Source organism: Canis lupus, chromosome 7 (genome assembly GCF_048164855.1).
Source record: "Canis lupus baileyi chromosome 7, mCanLup2.hap1, whole genome shotgun sequence".
NCBI classification, from domain to species: Eukaryota; Metazoa; Chordata; class Mammalia; order Carnivora; family Canidae; genus Canis; species Canis lupus.
In genome coordinates, this window is record NC_132844.1 from 68,203,625 (window position 1) to 68,213,171 (window position 9,547).

General features: G+C 46.7%; 1 long non-coding RNA gene across 3 annotated transcripts in view; it reads left to right on the top strand.

The window, feature by feature from the left end:
- The window catches only part of LOC140637163 (uncharacterized), a 51,566-nt gene extending 50,786 nt beyond the window's left edge, over positions 1-780 (top strand). For all 3 annotated transcript variants that reach the window (XR_012034413.1, XR_012034412.1, XR_012034411.1), the window contains one exon: positions 229-780. This is a non-coding gene — a long non-coding RNA (uncharacterized lncRNA). The remainder of the gene's footprint in view (positions 1-228) is intronic.
- Positions 781-9,547: the final 8,767 nt, after the last annotated feature.

Here is a 9,547-nt window from a genome sequence, read left to right on the forward strand (position 1 = left end):
ATACTGTACTGTGATGAGCTGTTTTCCTTTGCTCATCTTCAAAACTGTTGAGGGCAAGACCCATATTGGTCACCACCGTATCCCCAGCCCTGAGCATATAGTTGTGTGCTCAGTGAATGTTTGTTGAATGAATAAAAGAATGAAGGAATGTGAGTTCATGGGAATCCCAAGGAGATTCAAGGGAATGCCAAGGAATATCTCTTGACCTGTCTCTCTGCCTCCCACCAGAGATTGCTTTGGGTTGCTGAAAGGACTGATGGCAGCAGAGGGTTAAATGGAGAGGCAGTGCAGAGACTCCAAGATGAAGAAAAACCCCAGAGATGCTGGGGCCTATGAAGCCACTCTGGCCAGAGACTCTCAGATTCTGGAAGACATAGAAGCAGAACTGGAACCTTGCAAGCCAGAGCTCAGGATCTCTCCAAAGGCCAGGGGCCAAGGTGGATGGCCTTGGTCCACAGGCAGCTTCTGTTTGGAGGAAGCAGGCTCAGGAGGCAGAACTCTCATTATCTTTCAACCACTCCATCCAAGATCTTTCCCACCGATGCTTAAAATTCCATCATAAGAGGGTCACTCCTTGGGATCCCTGGGTGGCGCAGCGGTTTGGTGCCTGCCTTTGGCCCGGGGCGCGATCCTGGAGACCCGGGATCGAATCCCACGTCAGGCTCCCGGTGCATGGAGCCTGCTTCTCCCTCTGCCTGTGTCTGTGCCTCTCTGTCTCTCTCTGTGTGACTATCATGAATAAATAAATAAAATCTTTAAAAAAAAAAAAAAAGAGGGTCACTCCTTTGAGCTAAACCTTGTGTTCCTTGGGTCCCAAATACAAATATCTCTGTGAGACAAAGTAGCTAGATTAAGCCTTTGCCGGTTAAATCTTTAGTTATCAGTTGAAACCTTAACCGAGGTGTGGCAAAGGAGGGGCAATATAGGGGTGTTCCTATATGAACCTGGAACTTTGCTGAGAGCCAGCTCAGCTTTGTTCTGTTTCCCACTGGCTGCCCTCCCCCAAATCCCCACTGGGTTTTCTCACCAGAGGAAAAGTTGGAGAGACAGAGGGGGACCTCTCCACTTAACAGTGTAATTCCTCTGGGTACCCTGGAACAAAGAAAAGGTGGATGGAGGGACTGGGGCCAAGTTCAAGGTGTTCATGTACCAATTCATAAAGCGAATGGCTCTTTAAAAAAAACCTCAGTTCTCCAATAGCTTCTATTGTATTTTCTGAGAAGGGCTCCCATAGAACTGAGAATCCTGTTAGGAGAAGCTGAAAACTTTCAGTAAGGAAGGGGTCAGAATGTTTGCTGGCTGTGTACTTATGCTGAGCATCAATATCCATACAGAAGTTTGCCTCTGTCTGGCGAGAGGCTCTCCCTTCATGCCACCTCTCTTCCTCTGTCTCAGGTGGAGAGCTGTCTGGGGCATCATGCCAGGCTGGGTTGGCAAAGCTCAAGGGCATCTCAGCTAGGTTGTTATTCCTTGGTTGTCTTACTCTGGTCCTGCAAAATTATGGGTCTGCAGGAGGCTGCAGTGCGCTGGTAGAGAACGAGCCCTGGCCCTAAGTCAGGGATGCTCCTCCCCTTGACCAGTCTAAAGCTACTGAAGAGGGAGAGGAAGTCATTGTAGTCCTCTCCTGCCGCATGGCACCCGCCGCCTCACGCCCCGGTCCAGTCCTGTTGGGATTGAGGGAAAGATTGGGTGGCTCCTCTTCGGCGGACCCAGCGCTAATGCCATCCTTCGCCAGTAGGTGCCGCCATCTAACATACCATCCTCCAGCCCTGGGCAAACGCCGGAAAGCAGACCCTCGGGAGCCAACACAAGGAGCCCAGTGCCTCACACAAATTTGCAAATGGTGAAGTTAAGATGTGGAATTAATTGTATGCGTGCCTCTGTATAACCGTAATTCAATTGTTAATGAGTTTGACATTCTTTGTGCACTCACTATGTGCCAGGAACTTAAAGGATATGGGAACTCAAAGATGACATAATTTTTGCTTTCAAGTTCGTGTAATTAAGTAGGAGAGAGAAATTTGCATCTAAATAATTAGAATATAAGGTAGAACATGGTAAATGCCCAAATACAAAAGTGCCAACATAAAATTCTAATGAGGGCACAAAGGAGACAGATTAATGCCAGCTGGAATCTTGGGGACGCCCCAGAGGGGAGGGTTTAAAGACAACCTCGAAGAATACGTAGAATTCCCAGATGTGGAGTTACATGAAGAGGGCAAGGGCCTTTCTGGGTGGGGGACATGAGGTGAGCAAGGACCCAGAGGGGGGATGGTCTTCAGGGAACTAATCATGTGGTATTCAAGGGGAGGAGTGTTAGTGTGAAGATCTGAAAGGTGAGCCAGACAATGAAGAGCTGGGTTCCCTATGATGCTGCTGGGTTGTGCGTGGGTCTGGAACCCCTCCCTGATGTATGACTCAAAAGCGAGGTGGCAGCGTGGGCAGCTCCCATCAGGAATTGGTTTTATATACTCTGGGCCTAGGTATTCTGCAGGATTTCTTCAATGTTTAGTGGACTTATTGCATTGAAAGAGAGCAGAAGAAGGGGGAAAGACACACACACACACACACACACACACACACAAAGAAAGTAAAAGGAAGGGAAAGAATGAACAGAAGGGAAAGAAAGATGGAGAAGGGAGCAGCGGAGGAGGAGGCGCAGCTGACCCTGCAGGGGGAGGGAGGCTCCGCTCAGGGGCTGCACTTAGGGAGCTGTTCTGGCTTTTCCAGGCCCGTGGCCTCTGGCTCCAGTCCCTGGCTGACCACAGAGGACAATGTGAGACGGGTTTGTTTGGTGATGTGTTTTCTGCTGGCCCTGTCTGTTTGTTTTCCATTTTTCTGGCAGTGTACACGTCTGGGATGGAGAAGAAGGAGGAGGTCAGGGACGTGGCCAGCATTGACAATGGCCCTGGGGCCGGGCTCTGGGCTGGCAGGATCCTGTGGCGCGGGCTTGGTGAGCATTGGAGCCAGACTTTTGACATCCCGGGAAGGGCCTCGATGTGGGTGCCCAGAGCCAGGGGGCCTGCCCAGCTTGGAGATGGGTTTGCCCCAAGCTCTTTGTCCCTGTCTTTTTTTACCCTGGCAGGAAAGAATTAGTCCTGGAGGCCTGGGCTTCTTGCCTGTGTAGCCAGGATGTCATGCTGGGCTGGGGAGCCCGTGGGGGCAGCAAGAACAGCTACTTCCAGCTCGGTGCTGGGCGCCTCAGGAGTGCTCAGGAGAGCCAGCCCCGTCCCAAGCCCCGATGATGAGTCTGGCTTTCTCTCTCCTATCCCACAGCCCTTGGAAGCCAACCTAACGAGCACCATTAAAGTTAATGAAACGCAATGAGTCCTCCGTTTGCTTAGTTACAGCTCTTTACAAGATTGTTCCCTCTTGCTGAGGAGATTCATTTGAGCTGCCAGGACTCGGCCTTTGTACCCCTAATTTTTACTGGCCCATTAATGAGATCAGATGCTCTGGGCTGACCAGGAATATCTGGTACTGTGGTCCCAACAAGCCACATTGGGTCAAGTCTCAGGTGGCCTGTTGATTCCAAATTAGCCTAAAAACAGCCCCTGTTGCCTTTCCTCTCTTTTTGCTTCCCTACCTCCAAACCCAGTTTTATAGTAGGTACAGTGGGCATATGGGAAGGCTTCAGAAGTTAGGGAGATGCTTTCCCAGCCCCGTTAGAGTGTGTCTCAACCCACTGATGGAGTAGTTTCCCTAGTAAGAACTCCAGTTCCTTTGGGTTAAGGGCTTTATTCCCCATTAAGATGGAAATACAGATCCTTGTTAGTCATTCACACGTTGGTGCGAATTAGTTCCTTCAGGATCTCCTAAATTGTCAATAAACTTTTGCCTTCAGTATTCATTTTCCCAGAGAGAGGTTTTCTACAGCTTTCTTCAAAGTTGCCATGACACAAACCACACACCCCCCTCAAAAAAAAGTAAAAAAAAAACACCCTCCATAGAAATGGAAGAAGAATGGTCCATAACTGGAACACAAGACAAACTCTCTTGTCATCTGCTTGGCCAACCCCACCCCTGAGGAGGTACCAGTCTCTTCCTCCTTTGAAGACATATTCTCTAGACCTCCCATTATCAGTACAGCTCAATCATGCCTGTCCTAAACCTTTTTTTTTTTTTTTTAAGATTTTATTTATTCATTCATGAGAGACACAGAGAAACAGGAAGAGACACAGGCAGAGGGAGAAGCAGGCTCCATGCAGGGAGCCCGGTGTGGGACTCGATCCCAGGACCACGGGATCACGACTCCAGCTGAAGGCAGATGCTCAACTGCTGAGCCAGCCAGGCTTCCCTGTCCTAAATCTTAAAACCAACCTCAAGTTGGGGGACTGGGACAAGAGGAGAGCCCTTAACACTATGTTGATTTTCATGGTGAGGCTGTGATGACAGGCTTGCATGCCTGTGTAAATACCCATGAGCTCTCTGTAAAGTGCCAGGCATTGAGTGCTGTCAGTGCCCAGATTCTCTGCAGCCCTGTGCAGGCCTGGCATTCGCGAGGTCAGAGAGGAGGGGAATACTGAGCTGGCAGCAGCTGTCATGATGAGATCTCGGCTGTGACCATGGAGGGAGAGGGTACAGTGTGAGCAAGTCTCTGTAATCCCTTGTCCTCTCTGACAGAGGAGGTGGCCCGTGTGCAGTGATACCTCCAAAGGGTGCCTCCTCTGCTCAGCTAGTCTGATCATGCTGATGGCTCATGGAAGGCATCGTCACCGGAAGGCCCCTGTTAAAATGCAAAGGGGCCAAAAAGTTGCCCCTGAGAGTCTCTTCACCCAGCAGCCAGAGTCATCCAAAAGCAGGTTTCACAACCTCAGCACTCTGGATATTTGTGGTGGGAGGCCTGCGCACTGTAGGATGTTCCTCGGCATCCCCTGCCATTACCCAATGCCAGTAGTATACCCTCCCAAGTTGTGACAACCAAAAAAATGTCTCTAGACATTGTCAAGTGTCCCTTCGGAGCCAGGGGCAAAATTGCACCTCCCCCACTCCAGCCCTGTTGAGAATATCTGTGATAAAGTACAAATCAAATCATGTCACCCTTTGATGAAAATCTTGCAAGTTCTTCCTATTAATCTAAGCATGAAATCTAGGTGCTTGGCATGGTCTTTGAGGCCCTTGTAGGCTAGCCTTGCCTCCCTCTCCAGCCTCACCCAAGCCCCTCTGATGCCATCACCCATTGGCCATATAAACCTTTTCGACATACCTAGACAAGCTAAGCTCTTTCTTCGACAGAGTGGAAGATGGGGAGACCTTACAGATTTGAGATATGTTCATACACAGTTATGACAATGCATAAATCTTTGACTTACTGAGTTGCTTACTTTTGCTTTTCCTGTCTCCCTCATAAGAACATAAACTCCATGAGAGCAGGAATCTTGTCTGGTTTGTTCCCTGTTGTATCCCCATCATCATCCATAGTGCCTGCCTCACAGAGTCAGTCCTTAGTAATTATCTGTGGAATGAATTTATGAGGGTGGCAGGAATTTAGAGAGAGAGGATTCTTCTAGAAGGTCAAGGGAAGATTTCTGGGACACACTGAGGCTTAAAGCTTGGATAGGGCGGGTAGAAAGCAGGAAGGACAAAATGTGTTCTGGGTCAGGGCTTAGGGGATAATAATAATAATAATAATTTATGCATTCTTAGCAAAAGCCCAGAGCAAGCACAGTGGCCCAAATGTACTGCAACCGACCCAAGGCACATGCCAGCAACAGAAACTCCTCATGGGGCAGAAGGACAAAAATGTTGTGTGAATATGGTTTTTGGTCTGAGGGGATTCAGGGGTGAAATACTCGACTCCTTTGATGAGGAAGTAGGGAGAGAACTCAGCCAGGTTGGAGTCTTGTGAAATGGGGGCCAAATAAGAGAGAAAGGTTTTGATGGCTGAAAATGGAGTCTGGACTTGGCTGAGCCCCTGAAAAGTAAAGATTATTTCTCTCATGGTATCTAATGTTGATGACTGACTCTGACTGCTCTGATTCCCTTGGGCCCGTGGAACTGATTTTGTGGCCATAAGAGAAGTCAAAGCCCAGGCCAGACAAGTGAGCCTAGACCAGTGTAGAGGGCCCTAGGACCCACACGGAAGAGTCCCGGGGCCTGGTTTCACCTTCCCTCCCTCTCTTGATGTGTGTGGCCTTGCTGCAATGGACCTCCATGTCCTTCTTTTGGAAAACAGAGTTAACAATACCTGCCCCGTTCAGAGGAGAAATGAGGTCATGTTTGTGCAGCATTGTGAGCTCAATGGAAACAATGAATGTATTCTTCTTAACAGTAACAATAATAATCATTACTGCAAATCTAACCAGTAAGTACATCTCCTCAAAGCTGGAGTTGGGCCCCTCAGTAGGATAGCAATTAAAGTTTAAAAAAAAAAAATCTCTAGATGGGGGAATTCTCTGGCCCCATTTTGATCTTTGGGGCTTGCAGAGTTGATATCGCTGTGGGAGGGAGAGAGGCCTGCAGCGATCATTCATTTCACTTCCATTCAGTTGTACTCATTGTATCTCTCTTGTCCTGGAGTTATCCCCAGTGGGTTTTGCAACTTCTCACCCCTCCTGCAGTCCAAGGAGAAAGAGGTCCCCTAGACTCTCCATCTCCACACCACCCAGTGTCCCAATCACTTATGGAAGTGGTGATCTGGCTGTTAAGAGTTCCGCATTTAGGCATCTGGCCACAAACTAGCCTGCAAAGTAGGTGGCCTGTCTGGAGTACTAGAGTCTCTTTTCTACCCATCCCACTAAGTAGGCTGATAATTCCCAAACCAGGCTGTGCATTCAAAGCCCCCAGGAGGGCCGTGGATTCCCAGATGATTCTAATGCAACCTTTTGAATTTGGGAATCACCAGGTTTAGTGAAATGTTAGTTATGAAACGTGTCTACAAGGAGCAGGATGATGCTTACACAAAGGTATTGTTGAAGGTTGGGTCAAACTGGCAGAAAAGCCTCTCTTCTGCCCCAATCCACTAAATGGCAGAAAACCTCCAGAAAAAAAAAAAAGTAACTATCACAGTGTGAAGAAACAAGAGTGAACCGTCAGCATATCAGAAATGTTGGATTCCAAGGGTGCCTGGGTGGCACAGTCGGTTAAGTGCCCGACTCTTGGTTTCAGCTCAGGTCGTGATATCGGGGTCATGGGATTGAGCCCCACATCTGGCTTTGCACTCAACATGGAACCTGCTTGGGATTCTTTCTCTCTCTCTCTCTCTCTCTTTCAAATAAATAAATAAATCTTTAAAAAAGAGAAGAAAAAGAAATGTTAGATCCCAGAAAGATAAAGAACAAATAGCATCAAAGCCCTAAAGCAATCAAACTAGAGGGAACCACATCCAAACCATGTGAAGGAGAAGACCACTGTGGAAGGAAGAATGGTTTGAGGGCTCCAAGCCTGAGACAGACTCAAAATGACCAGAGGAGGTCCCAGGAATGTTCCTTGCTGCCTTATGACCAGTTGGTAGTCATGGATTTGCCCCGAGATGCTAGGGCTAGAGAGGCAGAGTAATGCTCCCCGTAGCTTCTGACCCCTCTAAGAGAGAAATAGGGAGAAGAGCTGTCAGAGGCTGCTCATCTCACACCCACTCTCAATAACCAGTGACAGGCTACAGTGAACACAAAGCTGGCAAGTAGACGTCCTCAAACACAATGATGAGCAGAACATCAAGAATCACTAAAGAGTTAAGGAAAAATAGAATTATGGTACAGAGAAACTCTAAGCCAGTACTGTCCAATAGAACTTTCTGGAATGATGGGAGTGCTCTGTAGCCAAGCTGTCCAATATGTAGTCACACACCATATGTGGCTATTGAGCTCTTGAAATGAGGCTGTTGCAACTGAGGAACTGAATTTTTAATTATATTGTGTTTTAATAATTTAAAATCTGTTTGAAAAGATTTTAGTTTTAAGTAATCTTGATGCCCAATGTGGGGCTCAAACTCACAACTGCGAGATCAAGAGTCAAATCTTCTACTGACTGAGCCAGCCAGGTGCACCCAATAATTTAAACTTAAATAGCAAGCTGTATTGGGTAGCATAGCTCTAAGCTTAACATCTAAGAATAAATAAGGATAAGAATAAATAACAACAAAAACCAGTTTAGTTGAAGAATAATTATTATCCACAAGAGATTCCAAGTAATAACCCATTTTAAAAATCAACCGGCAGGGGTATGGGCCTGGCTCAGTTGGAGGAGCCTGTGACTCTTGATCTCAGGTTGTGAGTTTGAGCCCCCTGCTGAGTGTAGAGACTACTTAAAAATGAAATCTTTTTTTTAAAAAAAGATTTGTATATTTGGGAGGGAGATAGCAGGGGAGAGGGGCAGCGAGAGTCCCAAGCAGAGCTTGATCTCATAACCGTGAGGTCAGGACCTGAGCGAAATCGAGATTCAGTTGCTTAACTGGGTGACCCACTCAGGCATCTTTGAAAATAAAAACTTAAAAAACAGGGCAGCCGGGGTAGCTCAGCGGTTTAGTGCCGCCTTCGGCCCAGGGCATGATCCTGGAGACCTGGGATTGAGTCCCACGTCGGGCTCCCTGCATGGAGCCTGCTTCTCCCTCTACCTGTGTCTCTACCTCTCTGTCTCTCTGTTTCTCATGAATAAATAAATAAAATCTTTAAAAAGAAAACCTTAATAAACAAAGAAACAACCAGTGGTCTTAGAAACTTAAAAATCGATAATCAGATTTTGAAACTCAGTAGATAGTCTGAGTTGAATTTAATGATCTAGTTATTAGGGGAAGCTGAGCTGAAGAAGTCTCCTTAAACACAGTGAAAAGGAGAAAAAGATGGAAAGTCTGAGGGAAAAAGGTAAGACACCTCTGTCTAATACACTTTATAGAAGGCTAGAACTTGGGCAGTCCTGGTGGCTCAGCGGTTTAGTGCCGCCTTCGGCCCAGGGCGTGATCCTGGAGACCCGGGATCGAGTCCTGCATGGGGCTTCCTGTGTGGAGCCTGCTTCTCCCTCTGCCTGTGTCTCTGCCTCTCTGTCTCTGTGTCTTTTGTGAATAAATAAATAAAATATTTGAAAAAAAAATGACTCCAGAGAATAGAAGAGAGAAAATAATTAAGGAACTAATCAAAGAAAATTTCCCAGTTGTTGAAGAAATTGTTAGATGGAATGTTCCCAGGGGAAAAAAAAAAACCCACACTGAGACTTATTGTTGTGAAATTTCAGAACAACAATGATAAAGAAAAAAGGCCTAGCAACTTCCAGAGAAAAAGCAGGTCACTAATAAAATAGTATTAAATTGGCATCAGACTGCACGTTAAAAGACAATGGAACACTATCTACAAAGTTCCAAAGGGAAATGAAGTATTCAAGTAGGAAGGGGATGATTAAGACATTTTTTGGTTTGTAAGAAGAAAGTTTACCACCCTCAGATAACTTGAAAGAATTCTTAGAGGAGGTGCTTCAATTAAAAAAAAAATAGTGAATTCAAGAAGAGGAAGACGTGGGATGCTGAAACTATGATGAACAAAGAAACTAATAAAACTTCTAGTGAACTCTGACTAACTATTGAGGCATAATGCAAACATTTCAAAAGCAACAATATGGG